General features: G+C 39.6%; 5 non-coding genes across 5 annotated transcripts; 3 read left to right on the top strand and 2 right to left on the bottom strand.

Annotated features, from left to right (window-relative positions):
- Positions 1-950: 950 nt before the first annotated feature.
- LOC129228742 (U1 spliceosomal RNA) lies at positions 951-1,111 on the top strand. Its single transcript, XR_008580936.1, has one exon. It is a non-coding gene; the product is annotated as a U1 spliceosomal RNA (small nuclear RNA).
- A 327-nt stretch (positions 1,112-1,438) lies between these two features.
- On the bottom strand, positions 1,439-1,555 carry LOC129228818 (U5 spliceosomal RNA). Its single transcript, XR_008581001.1, has one exon. It is a non-coding gene; the product is annotated as a U5 spliceosomal RNA (small nuclear RNA).
- Positions 1,556-15,311: 13,756 nt separating this feature from the next.
- Positions 15,312-15,428, top strand: LOC129228822 (U5 spliceosomal RNA). The gene has a single exon (XR_008581005.1). It is a non-coding gene; the product is annotated as a U5 spliceosomal RNA (small nuclear RNA).
- Positions 15,429-15,767: 339 nt separating this feature from the next.
- LOC129228759 (U1 spliceosomal RNA) lies at positions 15,768-15,928 on the bottom strand. The gene has a single exon (XR_008580953.1). It is a non-coding gene; the product is annotated as a U1 spliceosomal RNA (small nuclear RNA).
- A 2,114-nt stretch (positions 15,929-18,042) lies between these two features.
- LOC129228786 (small nucleolar RNA U3) lies at positions 18,043-18,242 on the top strand. The gene has a single exon (XR_008580974.1). It is a non-coding gene; the product is annotated as a small nucleolar RNA U3 (small nucleolar RNA).
- The last annotated feature ends 581 nt before the right edge of the window (positions 18,243-18,823 follow it).

Below are 18,823 nucleotides of genomic sequence, written 5' to 3'. Positions count from 1 at the left end.
CGAGGCATATCCCTACCCTTCAACAGCATTTTTCAACGTATCAGTGAAAAATAAATTGTTCCCCTGTTAAAGTGATTTAAATGTGGATTAACTAAAAGAGGATGGTTTATAACTATTTTAGCTTTACATTCGGTAATTGTTTTTGTTAGTGTGAAGTTTGAAAGTGAAATGTTGGTCAGGATCCCCAAGGATTTGGCGTCATCAAAATTATCAATGTTTTCATAATATCGTGTATGGGACTGGGATGGGGAGTAAAGTTACTTTTATGTCAGTGAAATAATTAAAAAAATATAGATAAATAACACAGCCAAGAGATGTTATTCCATAAATGAGATTTTTAATAATAATTTTCGGTAAGTATAAGAAAATTAGCTTCAATTTATTAAATGCATCTCCTTCTTTACACATCCGTGTGTGATACGGTGTAAAATTTCATAGAAGTTTGATTTTGGTTATCTCTCCGCTGTACAGGAAATACGTTATTTTCAATGATGGATCCAGTCCAGAGTCCGAAATCTCCAATCATAATAATGAGCTACTTATTTAACAGCATCATATCATAATTTGCATTGATGGCAATAGAAATTTCCTACGTAACTAAGCCATTCGTTAGGATTTACTTTCTCACAAAGTTCTTGACATTTAATAAAGTCTGAAAAGATCTCGGTATTTGTTAGGAAAATGAAACAATGCTGTTCACACACACAAATAAGAAATATTTAAGCTTCAATTTGAAAATACAATATCCGAGGGTGATTTTTAGAACTCGTAATAGGTTTAACCTTTTTGATTTGCAAAGCAAGTAGTTACAAATTTCTGAAAATGATACGTGTGTTATATTTGGTTTCAATCAGAAGTATTTTTGAAGGGAAGCTCCTCCTGGAAGACACGCAACCAGTTTATTCTGAGATGAGAAGTAATATATGAATGTTTTCGCCAGGCTCTCCATCATACTTACCTGGCACTGGGGATGCCTTGATCAACGAGGAGGCTCCCCCGAGCAGAGGCCCTCCATTGCACTTCGGAGGGTTGACGCTCGCCACATCCGCAAATTGCGGTTGCTTGGGGTGCGTAATTTTTGGTAGCTGGGACTGCGTTCGCGCTGTCCCTCATAATCTGAAGAATAATCGCTATGAAGTATGGCTGCAGCACGAGAATTTAGAGTGACATTAACTGAAAGAGAAAAAATCAAAAGGCAGTAAATCGACAGGCCGGTTGTGCCATCAGAGATTGTAAATTCGTCCTAATATGGGATCAGACTGACGAGTCTAACAAACGCCTTTTCTGGAATAGTCTCGATTCACATGCGATTTATCACTAGAAAGCAATGCTGAATAGTGGCGAAGAACCGGCCGCCTTGTTGTTGGGGCCGTGCCGCAACCATGCCAATCGGGCTCAACAAATGTATTTACCTTATCGATTACAACTTGCTTTCATATCCCTCCATCGGAGGGTGCCAAAAATTAGTTTAAGCTCATTTAAGTTGTTCCCCTCCACGGTAATCTTTAGTAAAAGGCGAAAGATTAGCACGAAGTTTGAAAGGAAACCAGAGCATGAACATGGAACAAATCATTTAATATATATAATACTTTCAGTCTCAAAATGAAGTGGTGGTTAAATGAAAGTCTGAAAAATTACGCTATTCTCTTACTATTTGCACGCTCAAGTGAATGTCATGAGTTTCTCTTTCATAGTACTAGAATTTATTTTCTGTTATTTTCAAAAGGCGTCATGTTTTCATTTGCCAATTCGAGTATTTACTGTTATTTTTCTTAAAGTTTTAAGTGCTATTCTCGATTATTCACTTAGAATTTCCGTTCTTTAAATTGACACGAGAGTGCTGTTTTTTCCCGTATTTAACGTTTTTCCCGCGTTTAAAGTATTTTTGCACTTTCGCTTTTAAGGGGTCTGCCTGCGTTCGGGAGTACTTTTTTTCAAAAAATTCAAATATTGACTAACTGTATATGTGCTTTGTCTTCACATCGCGTGATCAGGTCGGGCGTACTTCCTCCCTGGCTATATTTAACATTTAAGCATAATCCTATAGAGACAGATCAACAGAGCCATTTCGCTCTTCCTTCATCGACGCCAGCCTGCGGCGGGTGCACATCCGAATGAAGTCAAAACAATTCTTTTGGTTGTCCTTCTCAACGCATGTCCAATCCAGTTCTATTTCCTTTGGTTAATTTCAACTGAAATTGCTTTGTTGTATTATGGCTCAGTATTAATTCTTTTATTTGGTTAAAATATATATTTTTTTTTAATTTTCGAAGGAATTTTATTAGAAAATTGTTACTTTTTACTTCGTGTTGTTTTGTTAATTCCGAAGTTTGGCAGCCAAAAATCAGAACAAATTTAATTATTGAATTAGAATCTTTGACTTCAGGATTAAAGCACGATGATTTCCGAATTTTCTTGCAAGGAGAACACTCGGAATAAAGTATCAGGCCGAGAAAAATGTGGACCGCTTCCCGAGTTCGCGTATCATCCTTAATTGCGCAGATGCCATGCTAATCTTACAGATACAGATCATAGATAATATCAGCCAGAGCGAAGCTCTTTTACTCAGTATGAAGGATGAGACGTGATGGAGTTGATATGAGTGAGGTCGTGAGGGGGGCGGGGGTGGTGGATATAAAGAAAAAAAGGAGTCGTTTCAGGGCCTCTCTATTTACATATTTACATATATACATCATGTGTTAAGTGCAGTGTAATGGATAATATGAGTTGGAAAATACCGAATAAATGGGAAATACTAGGATGAGAATATATACATGAAGTTGAGAACATGAATGAGTATAATACAATATTTACAATGAACGATGCCATGACATGGAGAGAACAAACTGTCAGTCCAAACCTGGCAGTTTGTAGCAACTCCCACGAGGGGGAGCTAGTGACCGAGGTCACTAACTATACTAGGGTTGCTAGTCCTAGTATAGGAGACTAATGGAGTGAGTATGGAATGAACATGGAGCCAGACGGAAGATTTTTTTCGCCAGAGTTGAAGGTGTAAAACACCTATTCATGAATTAGTGGGTTGGTTGTGGTTTTCGAGTTTCGTGAAAAAGTGCATTGAGGAATCAATGATGAAGGCAGTAATGTAATTGACTCCTTAGTCATTGTGAAGGGTGTTGCATCGTCACTATTTTAACATATGAATTCGAGACCTCCACTGGATTAACATATACAGGGTGATTATAATTAAAGTTCCACTTTCAAAACGCTGTAAAACTAAAACCACTGGTCAGAATGACCTCAAATTTCAACGGAATATTATCGAAGAAGGGGGGAAACGTATGGCAAAAGAAAAATAAATAGTTGGAATTTCTAGCAATAGATGGCGCTGCAAGTGTCAGAATATGTAAATCAAAAACACACCTGTCATGCGCCCGACTCATTAAAGTTGTAATAAAAACGCCAAATACACGTTTTTTTCCCTCATTTCGCATCTGAGAAAGTCACTATGACTGTCTCAATGAAAGACCTGGCCGTCCCGATCACCTGATCTTAACCCGTGTGACTTCTGGATATGTAGCTATCTGAAAGCTGTTGGTGTTCAGTGCTTCCCATTGCAAACTTTGCTGAGCTGAAGGCATGCATTCCGCCAACACATTCTAAACGTGACCCCGTAAAACACTTCAATAAGTCGTAGAATATATGCTGATTTCCCGATTTCAATTGTTGCAGAAAACGGGGTACATTATATTGAACATCTTTTGCGCCATATCTCACGAAAATTAAAGACCGATTTGATTTTTACTGATGCTTTTTATGTGATTTTCGGCCGCGAGGACAATTAAAAACCAATTTTTCCCATCCGATGTGATATGACCTTTCCGTGTTGGATGGACTTAACTAATAGTATCATCACCAATACCCTCGCGCACGCTGAGTAGTACGGTGTTTTAACGTATAGTTTACAACCTTAGGTAATATTTTTTGATTTATTTGTCATTTGCAGTCGACCACTATTAACTATGATGCTTACACCGCCATCTATTGCTAAAAATTCCAAATATTTATTTTTGTTCTGCCATCAAGTTCCCCCCTTCTTCGATAATATTCCGTTGGAGTTTGACGTCCATTCTGATCAGTGATTTTATTTTTATAGCGTTTTGAAAGTGGAACTTTGATTACAGTCACCCTGTATATAAAGAACGGCGGCATAATTGGCTTTAAATACTGGTAGTTATTTTTTGTTTTCTTCATGGAAAAATTCCTCTTTTATCTCTTTAATTGTAGGGTATAGATTTCGTTCCCTTAATTTGGAAGAAGCAAGAAGTGCATAAAGGTAGTAACTGATGATTGATACCATTTGGATCAAGTATCTGATTTGCTGCTGCGTTTGAACACAAAAACGCCTTTTTTTTCCGGGCGGCTACCGAGTGTCCCGAAAATGATTAAATCTGTTCTGATTTTTGCTGCCAAACTTCGGAATTAACAAAACAACAAGAAGCAAAAAGTAACAATTTTCTAACAAAATTCCTTTGAAAATTAAAAAAATATATTTTGACCAAATAAAAGAAGTAATACTGAGCCATAATACAACAACAAAGCAATTTCAGTTGAAATAAACCAAGGGAAATAGAACTGGATTGGACATACGTTCAGAAGGAAACCTAAAGAATTGTTTTGACTTCATTCGGATGTGCGCCCGCCGCGGGCGGGCGTCGATGAAGGAAGAGCGAAATGGCTCTGTTGATCTGTCTCTATAGGATTATGCTTAAATGTTAATATATAGCCAGGGAGGAAGTACGCCCGACCTGATCACCTGATGTCAAGGACAAAGCACATATACAGTTAGTCAATATTTGAATATTTTGAAAAAAAGTACTCCGAACGCAGGCAGAGCCCTTAAAAGCGAAAGTGCAAAAATACTTTAAACGCGGGAAAAACGTTAAATTCGGGAAAAAAACAGCACTCTCGTGTCAATTTAAAGAACGGAAATTCTAAGGTGAATAATCGAGAATAGCACTTAAAACTTTAAGAAAAAAAAAACAGTAAATACTCGAATTGGCAAATGAAAACCTGATGCCTTTTGAAAATAACAGAAAATAAATTCTAGAACTATGAAAGAGAAATTCGTGACATTCACTTGAACGTGCAAATAGTAAGAGAATAGCGTAATTTTTCATACTTTCATTTAACCACCACTTCATTTTGGAAACTGAAAGTATTATATATATTAAATGGTTTGTTTCCTGTTGGGTTACATTCACATATCACTCATCCTGAACTGTGCGTTTGAACTAGTCAGGTGTGAATCTCTCTCCCTGCTATGTCAATGCTCAACTCGCGGAAGAAGTCGACTGCCCCCGGAGACAACGGGGTTTCCCCCGTCACACAGTGTGGCATAGTGGGCAAAAATCCACCGAACTCGCGGGTTTTGAGCTAGGATCTTCTATTATGGCTCAAAATGCGGCAAAATTCTTCGACTATTTTGTAGTGGTGCTACAATTTTGAATTTCTTAACCCCCTACGCCCCGCAGAGCTCAGAATGGACCCAAGTCGCGATTTTGAAAACTAAAAAGTATGACGATATTTTTCCCCTGATATGTGGCTCAATGCTTAGTATAAATCGAGGAATCGGATGATAAAACACAACTTTTGATCGCTGCCGGGTGTTTAGAAATACTTTTTTCCACCGTATAAGTCATTAAAAACATGATTTTTCAGATTTTTCCGTTGAAAAAATGTGTTTTAACGGTCTTCACACATCTCCCGCGCAAGAACAAATATATATTTTAATTCTAATCTACAAATTTACAATCATTTTCCAAAGTTCAAAAGGTAAAAACCTCCCTAAAACAGCAAAAAATTGCTCGAAGTCCGAATTTCAGTTCGAGATCCTACCATTGTCCGTGGGAATACATCTGTGCAATAGCGGCAAACAGCTTATTTTATATGTGTACATTTATATGTATACAGTTTGAGAATAAATCGTCTGCGTTCGAATCAAGACCTTTATATTTAAAATTTCCGAATGCTTTTGATGTTTTTAAGAAAATTTAATGTATTAAAGTAACAGTTGAGGTAATGTGTAGAAGCAAAATTAGTATGTTTGTCTGTTTCCTCGGAATAATCGTAATATTTGAATTGTAACAGGTATGTTCACTCTTTTACGTAAGTGTTTTTGTTGGAATTCTAACTTAAAAAGTAAAAACACTTGTTAAAATTTTAATGTGTTTTAAACTAAACAATTAATGCTTAGATGAATCCTTTTAGCCCCAGTTTTGTTCCTAACAACATCATTTATAGGTTATAATACTGCTAAATTTAAGGTAGGGATGAAAGGATTAATGAAATTATATGATTTTACTTCACTCTATTTAATTTAACAAACAAATATTTACAAATATATGTCCATTAGCTTTCACTTTAGAAGTATGAAAAACAGTAAATTTATGTTATTTTAAATTTATTATAAAGTTTTATTGAACTTATATTAAAATTTATGTTGTTTGTTGGTCTTACACGCAGAAACTAATTTTAAAAAAATGTAATTTACATTATTAGTTTAAATACTTATTTATGTAACAGAGGACAAAGTTTTCTATTTTGTATACTTATGTAAGAGAGTGAACATACCTGTTACAATTCAAATATTACTATTAATCCAGGGAAACAAACATAGTAATATTGCGTCTACACATTTGCTCAACTGTTACTTTAATACATTAAATTTTCTTAAAAACATCAAAAGCATTCGAAAATTCTAAATGTAAAGGTCTTATTTCGAACGCAGACGATTTATTCTCAAAATGTATACATATCAAATAAGCTGTTTGCCGCTATTGCACAGATGTATTCCTACGGACAATGGCAGGATCTCGAGCTGAAATTCTGACTTCGAGCAATTTTTCGCTGCTTTAGGGAAGTTTTTACCTTTTGAACTTTGGAAAATGATTGTAAACTTGTAGATTAGAATTAAAATATATATTTGTTCTTGCGCGGGAGATGTGTGAAGACCGTTTAAAACCCATTTTTTCAACGGAAAAAAACCTGAAAAATCATGTTTTTAATGACTTATACGGTGGAAAAAAAGCATTTCTAAACACCCGGCAGCGATCAAAAGTTGTGTTTTATTATCCGATTCCTCGATTTATACTAAGCATTGAGCCACATATCAGGAAAAAAATATGGTCATACTTTTTAGTTTTCAAAATCGCGACTTGGCTCCATTCTGAGCTCTGCGGGGCTTAGGGGGTTAAGAAATTCAAAATTGTAGCACCACTACGAAATAGTCAAAGAATTTTGCCTCATTTTGAGCCATAATAGAAGATCCTAGCTCAAAACCCGCGAGTTCGGTGGATTTTTGCCCACTATGCCACACTGTGCGTCATCGAAACCGTCCCCCAGGTCAGCGCTTCGTCTTCTCCCGTATCAACCGCTTCTACGATCTCCTCCTCCCGGAAGGTTAGCGGCGATACTAGCCCTTCATTTCCAAACTCACTCCCTATGGAAGTGGATCGTTCCATTACTATTGTAATCCCTTCTGTCCGAACCCAGTGCCGGCACTTACCCCCTCAATCGATTTTTCCAATGTGCTGCAGACGAATTTTGTTAAATCCTGGGCAGATTGTGTCCCAGATGATGACTCTTCCATGGATGAAGGGGGCGATTATGACTCGCCCTTGTCCTACTCCGAAGTAACCCAGATCTTGAACTGGGGCCAAGAAATCCTCACTCACCTCCGAGATGAGACTTACATCACCAAACACATTGGAATCACCATTGCGAGCGCAGTGAACGACCTATACCAGACCCGCGACGTTGGCACCCAAGATGCAGCCTTCGCCGAGTCCTTGGTAAGACTCCTTCATTGTGCTCCTAAATTCTCTGAACCCTGTAAAGCTCTCGTAGCTAAACTAGAAACCTCCCCATTCAGCTCCCCTAAGAAAACTTTTAAACCATCCCCCCCCCCCAGTACTGTGACTCCAGTAAAAATCTCCAATAATTTTTCCCCTCTAGATAAGAGCGCTAATGCTCCTAATACTGTGGAAACTCCTCCTCCCCCCTCTACAGTGGGATTACCCCCTCTAGTTATATCAACCCCCCAAGACTACTTTCATTTTGTCAGGGATCTTAGCATTCACTGCAAATTATTCAAAATTAGAAGCTTAACCCGCACCAACTGAGCGTAACAAATTAATTCAATATCTCAAAACTAATCAGGTGGAGTTCTACTCCAGGCGGTCCAAAGGCCCTAATCTCATGAAATTTGTGATCCGAGGACTTCCCACTCGTACCGACACCGAGGACCTTGCGTCTCATATCAAAGAATTAAATTTCTCACCCATTAAAGTTGCCCAACTAAAACGGGGAAATAATACTCCCCTCCCCCTATTCCAAATTACTTTACCAGACAGTGGACATTCCGCTAAATTTATGCAAATCAAAAACATTATGTTCACTGTGGTTACGGTTGAAAAATACCGTAACCGCAAAGTCGTAAGACAATGCTACGCCTGCCAGGGGTTCAACCACCTGGCAGTTAATTGCAACCGCAAGGTCCGATGTGTTGTGTGCGGTGGGGAACAAACAAAATCTAATTGCCCCAAATTGGGGAACCAAGAAAAAGTGTGCTGCAGTAATTGCGGGGAAAATCATGCGGCCTCTTATAGAGGCTGCAAGGCTTTCCCCAAACTCAAAATTCAGATTGACAGGCCCATATTTAAAAGTAACTTTAAGCGGGAAGCCTCTTATGCTGCAGTGTCCTCGGACACCAAAACTTCACCTGAGTCCCCCCCCCCCAGGAGGAGTTTAATATCCATGAAATAGTCTCAATATTTAAAGAACTCATCCAATTTTTTAACTTAAAGAAAATAATTTCTAACCTCAAGAATGCCCTCCCTAAACTTAAATCCAGTCACAGTACCCTGGATAAAATCTCCGCTCTAGCCCAGATCTTTTTTGATCTTGACTAGTTCTTTTCTCTTTTTCTCTCATTTTCCTTTCCCCCTTCTATCTTAGCTTAAACGCAGCCCCGTAAACTTTCTCAAGACTTTTTTCACAATTTCATTTTCCCATTGCGGGATCTTGCCAAGGATTAACGCGATGGTCGAAAACGACCAATAGCAAGCCAGTGCTCCCTTCGGGAGCTCCTCCCACTCACTTCACTACACCTCAGGATATGGGGCTTCGCCCCGGGTGCCTGCATGACATCGCTACTCTCCGTGTCAGTACGACTTCAAGGCCACCCGAGCAAGAATAGATGAGGCTACCGACATACCGACGGTCAGAGGAATTGCCAACTATCTTTCCAACATGCAAACGGATCTCTACAAGACGGACAACACGAACTGGTCAAAGGAGGAAATGCAAATATCTGTGAACATTTCTCGTCTCTACCAACTTAACCTTGATAAACAAGATAGTCTGCTCCAGAAAATGGAAATATCCTCGTGCAGCGACACCGACGACGAGGCTATCAGCCCGTCAAAATTCAAGAAAGCGAAAAGGACAAGTCCAGCCAAGCAGGTCCCACCCAAAACGGACGAGATGGCAATCCCCACCCCCAGCAACAAGTACTCCCCTCTCACCCCCAACGAAGAGGAGCCATTGACGCAGGAAACGGCAGTTCCTAGTATGGGTGACGCCCCTACAACTACCAAGACCCTTACTAACAAACCGAAGACTCGTCCCCCTCCACCCATCACTGTCGCAAGTCCTCCAGAACCCATTCAGCTTTTGGACATCCTCTCCAAGATGTGTGCTGGGAAAATTCAAGGCAAACTGTCCAGCGAAGATCTACACATCTACCCCTCCCTGGCGGACGACGTTGATCTCATCGAGAGATATCTTCAGGACCATAGGCATCAGTATCAAAGCAGAGTCCAGGCCAGCAAAAGACCACTAAAAGCCGTCATCCGGGGCCTTCCCCTGAACTACCCCACCGACGACATACTCCAGGATCTAAAAGGCTATGGCTTGAACGTCACCAAAGTCATAAGGATGCAGACCGGCCCGGATAAAAGACCCCTGCCTCTCTTCCTAGCCGTGCTGATCAAAGACGACACTGCCGAAGATGTGTTTGCCATCAGCAACATTGGTCACCTCCGAATCACGGTCGAGCGACTCAAGCCAAAGGCCACCCCGGTACAGTGCTTCCGATGCCAGCGCTTTGGACACACCACCTCCAAGTGCTTCCGTTCCCCCCGATGTTTGAAATGCGCTCTTTTCCGTTCTTTTGAGTGCAACAAAGACAAGTCCACGCCCGCCTGCTGTGCCCTCTGCGGTGGAGCCCATACTGCCAATGCACCCATCTGCCCTGCTCGACCCAAGCCCCGACAGCCGCCCCTCCCCCCCCCCCCCGGACATTCCCGGCTCAACAGGACAACGCCTGGACCAGGAGGAACTCCAGCGCAGCTCCCAAGACAACGACTGACTTCATCCCGAGACCAGTTAACCTCCAGCAACGGACCACCCCCGGACAAGACCCTATGATGTCGCTTCTTCTCCAGATCCTCACCCAACTTCAAGCCCAGCAAAGGACGATCGAAGCCCTTGTAAGCGGCCTCGCAGCCCCAGCGCGGCCATGAGCTTCATCTCCCCCCTCCTTCTTTTTCATTAGGTGTGCTTCGGCACGTTTATCCACTCTTCTTCTCCATCACTACAGGTAAAAGGGGGTTCTCCCCCTCCGCCTGTTAAATATTACAAAGCTAGGCTAGGCCTGTTCATCACCACAATTTACAAATGAGAAGCTGGTTCAGGAGCTGAGCGTCCGATCTCGTCGGATGTGTTTTTTCGACTCTGATTCCTCGACTCCCTCTGCGGAAGATTGCGACCCGCCGCGCCGGGGATTACAGCGTAGAGGCCCTAGTCATGGCAGGTTGGGTTGACCCTGTCATCGAAACTGTCTCTCGGGAGGCGGCCGCACTTCTACCTCCCTCTCCTTCAGATTCAACCATCTCAACGACCTGCACTAGGAGCGACTCATCTGGACGGAAGACGATATCTTCCAATTCCTTTAATGCTATCCTGGAAAAATACAACTTCGACTCCGGAGAAACTTTATCTAAAATTGAATCTTCCTCTGATTATAGTGCCTAAAAAGAGTAGTGTGCCGACCGGCGCTTTTTTCGCCACGATTCTTGAAGACAAATGGTATGAAAACCGCTAGATGGCAGTGCGGTCGAGGTGTACGTTCGATTTCGCGGTGTTTACATTAGTAGACGCGGGATTTTGTTGCAAATTAGTTCCGCGTTTCTCTTTTTTACCTTTATTTCGTGAATATTTCATGAAACAGCGTTTAAGGCTTTTAATGGAGGCATCAAAGTTGAACATTGAAAGAAATAAAGCTTCATCTTGTTTCGTACCAGGATGCAAAAGTGGGTACAAAACATGCAAGGAAAAAGTTACGCTTTTTAAAGCTCCAGCAGATGAAGAAAAATTAAAGTGAAACTCGTTAATTCCCAGATTAGATAAGGTTTTTGATAAATATTTTCTCAATTTGTGCGTTGCATTTCGAAAAACATTTTATTGAAACGCATTTTAAGCATATTATAAATGGTGAGGAAGTTTTGATTCCTCGGGGAAAAACTTTTTTGAAAGATGAGGCAATTTCGACAATTTTCCCAAGTCTGACAACATACTTTACTAAAAAATTACCAAAGAAAAGGTCCATCAGGAATTATACAGTTAAGAAAAATGTTCCCTGTTTGAAAAAAAAAAATAAAACTTGATCTTTCCACAGATGAAACTGAAATAACCACGTATAAATCTATCATAAATGAAATTGTTCATATTAATTTGCTAACGAATATTGGGTTTGTATGAAATTTAAAAAATCTCCAGATATTGTAGTTTTTGTACATAATGAAAAGTATGTGGAAAATAATATTGACGATAAGAAGATCATTATTGAAGTAGACACAAAGACAAGGATGTTTTCAAAACAAAATTTTACACAATTGACTGAAAATTTGATACTTATATTTTAAGGCAAATGTATTATCAATCGAGATGGCTTAGGGCGCAGTTTGTTGTTGTTTTTAATGCCACTTGGGAGACTCAAGCCCCATTCATGTAGCCAGCATGAGTTTAAAGCAGAAAGGAGCGACTCCTGAGTCAATGAGGCCCTAAATGAGAAAGAGCCCGACTTGGGCACGATCTATGGTAGCACCACCTCTACAGTTTATAGGTCTGGAGAATAGGTTGGAAATCTCCAGCAACACTACGCCTGGTAACTGTTAGCGACCGACCATTCGACTTTCGGACAAACGGAATCAACAAGCACGTAAGTTATATTTAAAAAAAAAATTTTTTTTTTTAATTTCAGCCTTTTAAAATCCTGTACGAAATTGATAATTATTTTTGTTATCGTCCCCCGTTATCGAGATAAAAGATATTTGTCTCCCGAAATTTTAAGAAAAGTGGCAAATTTAAACACTTGGCGAGGGATTGAAGGTACCAATTTCTCACAGACGATTTCCTCGTCTGCATGTGGCAGGACATCCATATCTACAGAGCGTGAGAAAGATATGTCTGTCCTCATCGAAACTCGCTAAATTTGGAACAACGAGATTCGCTTTTCTTAAAATTCCCATAGGCTTTAAAATCTCCTATATCGACAACGGGAAAATATTTTTTGCGTCCAAAAACATGTATCACAATGTTCTTTTGATCGCTAATTATTTAGATTTTTTAATTGTAACACTGTCATGTTGTTTCCTGATTAAGGGTAGGGAGATTCAGAAGCTGCGCTTCCTTTTAAAAGAACATTTTAAAGCTATCATTAGCAATGTTAGACAAAGGAGAGGGGCAAGGAGGTTCCCCATTTGTTTTTAGTTTTTAAGGATACATTTCTTTCGCTATTTTACATCTGAGATAAAAGATAAAAATACATAAATACTTTTTTTTTGACAATGATAACGTCTGATTCAAAAACACTTCTACTTTGATAATTATCGACAACAAAACCGTTTGCTGTCAGGTTCTCTAGACATTTTTTTTTTTGATGTGATATTAATTAAAAATAAAACATGCCATCCATAATGCGATTCCTTTATTATATTTTACATTATTCATTCTTTGTAAAACAAATAAAAAAAACATCTTATCCTAACACGTTTCATACCTTCCATACGCAAATGGAACATAATCTCTGCCAAATCACTTGTTGACCGCGCAATTTCTAATGTGAAATACCGACTTGGAAAATATTACGTAAGAATGAGTTTGACCCCCCCCCCCCCAAAGGTACGTAGAGGCTTTTCCAACCCCCCTTCCCCCTCGGCACCCTTACGTATTTAATGAATGGCCCCTTATAGTCTATTATTTTCATTGAAGATAAATTAGCATAAGGTAATTTTATGTTCTTCAAAAAATAATTGAACACCCATGTAACAAATAGCACTTATTACAGAATTCGTCTTTTGCGCAGAAATAAGTTCAATCCAAGAAATGGGGCTTTTAAACTGCGAAATGAGCATGCAATCGCTGATTTAAAACGAGTCTGATTGAGGAGCATAACGTTACTCCTCGAGCGCAGCGCCATCTGGGTTTTCCTCAGATCTGACCTCACTTTTTCCCCGTCGATCGGCACACTACTCTTTCTAGGCACTATACTCTGATCGACCAACCTTTATCGGAATTTCAAAATACCTCCAAGCCATCACAACTGACCTCTTCAGATCATCTAAGCCCAATGACTGGACACTAGACGACCTTCAAGTACAGAAGGAAATTATGGCACTCTCTGACAACGTCGCTGCAAAAATCGGAAGTCTCTATCCTGACAGAAGCGAAGACGATATGGACTTAAATCAATCCAATGATGATGTTTCACCGTTTCCTGAGACCAAGCCCGAAGTCCAAGCGAACATTCCCACAACAAACAAGTTCTCTGTTCTGACCCCTGAAGAAGCCCCCACGAAATCTCATCTCATTAGATTTTGATCAGGACTGGTACTAAGTCCCATTTACCTGACATGGTGGAAGTTGGTAGGAAAGAACCATCTAGCCATGAGGCTAGGGGGGGGGGGGGAAACCTACGGGGGGGAAATGGGGGGAGGAAGCTCTCATCTCATCTCAATAAATTTTGGGGGCAGGACTGGGGGATAACCCCCATTTACCTGACTTCGTGGAATTTGTAGGAAGGAGCCATCTAGCCATTAGGCCGACCAACGGAAAAAGAAAGGGAGGGGGAGGAGATGAAAGCTTATGGCCTCGCTAGGGCTGCGAGGCCGCTTATGAGGGCATCTATTTGCTGTTGCTGGGCCTGTAGTTGAGCAAGGACCTGTGCGAGTAGTTCATCACGTTGCTTAAATCGGAGAGCTGCTGGAGGGCAACTGGTCGTGGTAGGAAGTCGGTGGTAGCCCTTGGAGCTGCCGTCGGGTTCCTCTTGGTCCAGGCGTTTTCCTGCTGCACGGGAAAGGTCCAGGGGCGGATCTAGAGCGGGGCCATGGCCCCTCCCAAAGCCTTGTGGTTGTATGATTTTTTTTAAGGAGAAAAAAAAAGAAAAAAAAATATTATGAGAAGATAACAAAATTTAACACATGTATTTTACTGAAAAACAAGTGTAGACCTAAATTGGGAGATAACTTATATCCCTATCCTCAAAACAAAACTTATGTTTCCCAAATTTTTCTCCATCTTTTACATCATTTCTTGATTCCAACTACAGACACTTGAACGATCTGTAAATGCTGCCGTTCTCAGAGTATACCTATTGTTCACAAGACCAAAGAGCGCCTAAATTCTCGTTTTTACGACTTTAATTTCGGAATAGGAGGAGAACCCCCTTTTCCCATGCCCTTTCACAAATGCCTTGATATGTAGCAAAAAATTGCATTTTAAGTTTTTATGTGGGAAAAAATGTCAGCTGAAACTAGCTTATCCATCACTTATCACTTAACTTGCTTAAAAGCATTTTAAATGAATTTTTTTGGGACTTCAATTACAAACGAGTTTTGATAGGATCCCCTCCCTCCCTAGTTTATATCGTGATGATAGCTTTAAAAGGAGGTTTTTGGAGGAGCTCACGAATCTTCCATCCCTTTATAAAATATATATAAATATAGTTAAAAATCGAATTTTTAGAGCCTCAAAGGCAAAATATTTCCAGGAAGGAAGGATTCTAAGCACCTTCACACTTCCTTTAATGTAAGCAAACATTACCTAAAGGTGCATTTTTAGGCTGGACAGCTGGAGAGTTAGAAGAGCACCCCTCCTATTCTAACTTCTCAATGTATAATGATAGAATATTTTGGTTTCTAAGCTTTATTTTCAAAAAGTATTTTGGAGCCAGCGCAAGAAACATGTCCCTTCTTGTGAAACATAAAATGAACGAACGAATGAACCCGTTCATGCTCTGGTTTCCCTTCAAACCTCGTGCTAATCTTTCGCCTTTTACTAAAGATTACCGTGGAGGGGAACAACTTAAATGAGCTTAAACTATTTTTTGGAACCCTCCGATGGAGGGATATGAAAGCAAGTTGCAATCGAGAAGGCAAACACATTCGTTGGGCCCGATTGGTATGGCAGCGGCACGGCCCCAACAAGGTGGCCGGTTCTTCGCCACTATTCAGCTATTGCTTTCTAGTGATAAATCGCATGTGAATCGAGACTATTCCAGAAAAGGCGTTTGTTAGACTCGTCAGTCTGATCCCATATTATTACGAATTTACAATCTCTGATGGCACAACCAGCCTGTCGATTTACTGCCTTTTGATTTTTTCTGTTTCAGTTAATGGGTTCAGTTCACGGTTCAGTAAAACTCTCGTGCTGTAGCCACACGTCATTGCGATTATTCTTCAAATTATGAGGGACAGCGCGAACGCAGTCCCAGCTACCTAAAATTACGCACCCCAAGCAACCGCAATTTGCGGATGTGGCGAGCGTCAACCCTCCGAAGTGCAATGAAGGGCCTCTGCTCGAGGGAGCCTCCTCGTTGATCAAGGCATCCCCAGTGCCAGGTAAGTATGATCGAGAGCCTGGCGAAAACATTCATATATTACTTCTCATCTCAGAATAAACTGGTTGCGTGTCTTCCAGGAGGAGCTTCCCTTCAAAAATACTTCTGATTGAAACCAAATATAACACACGTATCATTTTCAGAAATTTGTAACTACTTGTTTTGCTAATCAGAAACATTAAACCTATGAAGTTCTAAAAATCACCCTCGGAAATTGTATTTTCAAATTGAAGCTTAAATATTTCTTATTTGTGTGTGTGAACAGCATTGTTTCATTTTCCTAAAAAATACCGAGATCTTTTCAGACTTTATTAAACGTCAAGAACTTTGTAAGTAAATCCTAACGAATGGCATAGTTACGTAGGAAATTTCTATTGCCATCAATGCAAATTATGATATGATGCTGTTAAATAAGTAGCTCATTATTATGATTGGAGATCTTGAACTCTGGACTGGATTCGTCATTAAAAATAAAGTATTTACTGTACAGCGGAGAGGTAACCAAAATCAAACTACTATGAAATTTTACACCGTATCGCACACGGATGTGTAAAGAAGGAGATGCATTTAATAAATTGAAGCTAAGTTTCTTATACTTACCGAAAATTATTATTAAAAATCTCATTTATGGAACAACATCTCTTGGCTGTGTTATTTATCTACAGGGTGATTATAATTAAAGTTCCACTTTCAAAACGCTGTAAAAGTAAAACCACTGGTCAGAATGACGTCAAACTTCAACGGAATATTATCGAAGAAGGGGGGAACTTAATGTCAGAAGAAAAATAAATAGTTGGAATTTTTAGCAACAGATGGCGCTGAAAACATCATAATGTAATAGTGGTCGACTAAAATTACAAATAAATCATAAAATATTACCTAAGGTGTAAACTAGACGTTAAAACACCGTACTACTCAGCATGCATGAGGATATTGGTGTGACTGTTAGTTAAGTAAGCCCATCCAACACGGAAACGTCATATCACATTGGATAGCAAAAATCAGTTTTTAATTGTCCTGAGGCCGAAAACCGCATAAGAAGCATCAGTAAAAATCAAATCTGTCTTTAATTTTCGTGAGACTGGCGCAAAAGATGTTCAATATAATGTACCCCGTTTTCTGTAACAAGTTGAAATCGAGAAACAGCATGTTCTACGACTGATTGAAGTGTTTCCGGGGTCACGTTTAGAATGTGTTGCGTAATGCATGATTTCAGCTCTGCAAAGTTTGGAATCGGAGCACTGAACAAAACAGCTTTCAGCTGTCGAGCGCATGACAGGTGTTTTGATTTACATATTGACACTTGCAGCGCCATCTATTGCTAAAAATTCCAACTATTTATTTTTCTTTTGCCATACGTTTTCCCCCTTCTTCGATAATATTCCGTTGAAATTTGAGGTCATTTTGACCAGTGGTTTTATTTTTACAGCGTTTTGAAAGTGGAACTTTAATTATAATCACCCTGTATATTTTTTAATTATTTCACTGACATAAAAGTAACTTTACTCCCCATCCCAGTCCCATACAACGATATTATGAAAACATTGATTATTTTGATGACGCCAAATCCTTGGGGATCCTGACCAACATTTCACTTTCAAACTTCACACTAACAAAAACAATTACCGAGTGTAAAGCTAAAATAGTTATAAACCATCCTCTTTTAGTTAATCCACATTTAAATCACTTTAACAGGGGAACAATTTATTTTTCACTGATACGTTGAAAAATGCTGTTGAAGGGTAGTGATATGCCTCGCGTTGTCTCACAAATCTCTTATCAAAACAAACATTTAAGAATTATCTCGGGCATACCAAAATACAGAAAAGAAAGAAACTGCCCAAATTATACAATGACTTTTTATTTCTAGTGATGACAATAGATCAGGTGCATCGTTTCAATTTTGTCTAAGGGGGGTAAGGGTATGAATACTCAAAGCATTATTATGAAAATAAATATTTCAAATTCTCAAAGTCGGGGTGGGCGACGCAGCACTCTCCATATCACCCTAAAATGACGGAGGTATACTGTTATAGGTGAGATTTGGGAGTATTTAGGTTTTAGCTGCCAGTTTGATATCAGATCATCATTAGTATAAGAACGGAAACGTAAAGTCACCGATCAAGATCATACTTCATAGGATCATTTCTATAGTATGATTAGCGAGTTCGCTCACCGAACTTCGCAGAATACCCAACCACGATGATGTGGAATGGGGCTTCTACCTGAGCGTGAAGCCGGTGTGTCAGTCCCTGACATACCATTGATGATCGCGCCTTCTGCTCTCGTAGCAGTTGGAGGGTAGGAACTCGTTCTGAGTGGTTATTACGAGCAAAAAATAGAATGCATATTCCCTTTCTGGTGAGAGTCACAAGCCTCCCATAAAATAGAGGGGAAGAAAGATCTTAGTTATCCGAACCTGGAACCTGAGTTCAAACGGTAAGAGAGACTTCAGACTCTAGAAAACTCTGAGATTAGTGTATGTACGTATCTCGTTGTTGTGTGTGTGGTGTATAGTGAGATAATATTCCACGAGAACTAATCGCGACGAAACAATGCGTCTCTTAGGCGAAACACAATCTTTTGTCGAATGTTAATAAACTCACATCTTTTCGCATGATTACTGTTTCGGATATCGGAGTAGTTTCTACCGATGAGCAAGACTGGGCAGCGCAATGCCTGCCTAGGTTCTTGGGAATGGCAAAGAGTCAAAAACTAAAATTACAACGGAACAGCCAATCATAAATTATTACACATTATTCAGAACTTCAATGAGACATGAAAAAAAAAATTTACTGATAAAAATGTAGTATAAGCCATTGGAATTAATGAGAATGAATCATAACAATAATTTAAACAACCATTCAAAAAGTATGCTTTTGTTCATTTCTAACTGATGGGTAG

The sequence above is a fragment of the Uloborus diversus genome, chromosome 8 (genome assembly GCF_026930045.1).
Source record: "Uloborus diversus isolate 005 chromosome 8, Udiv.v.3.1, whole genome shotgun sequence".
In the NCBI taxonomy this organism is placed as follows: domain Eukaryota; kingdom Metazoa; phylum Arthropoda; class Arachnida; order Araneae; family Uloboridae; genus Uloborus; species Uloborus diversus.
The sequence above is the reverse complement of the archived record's forward strand: the minus strand, read 5'-3'. Positions and strand labels throughout refer to the sequence as shown.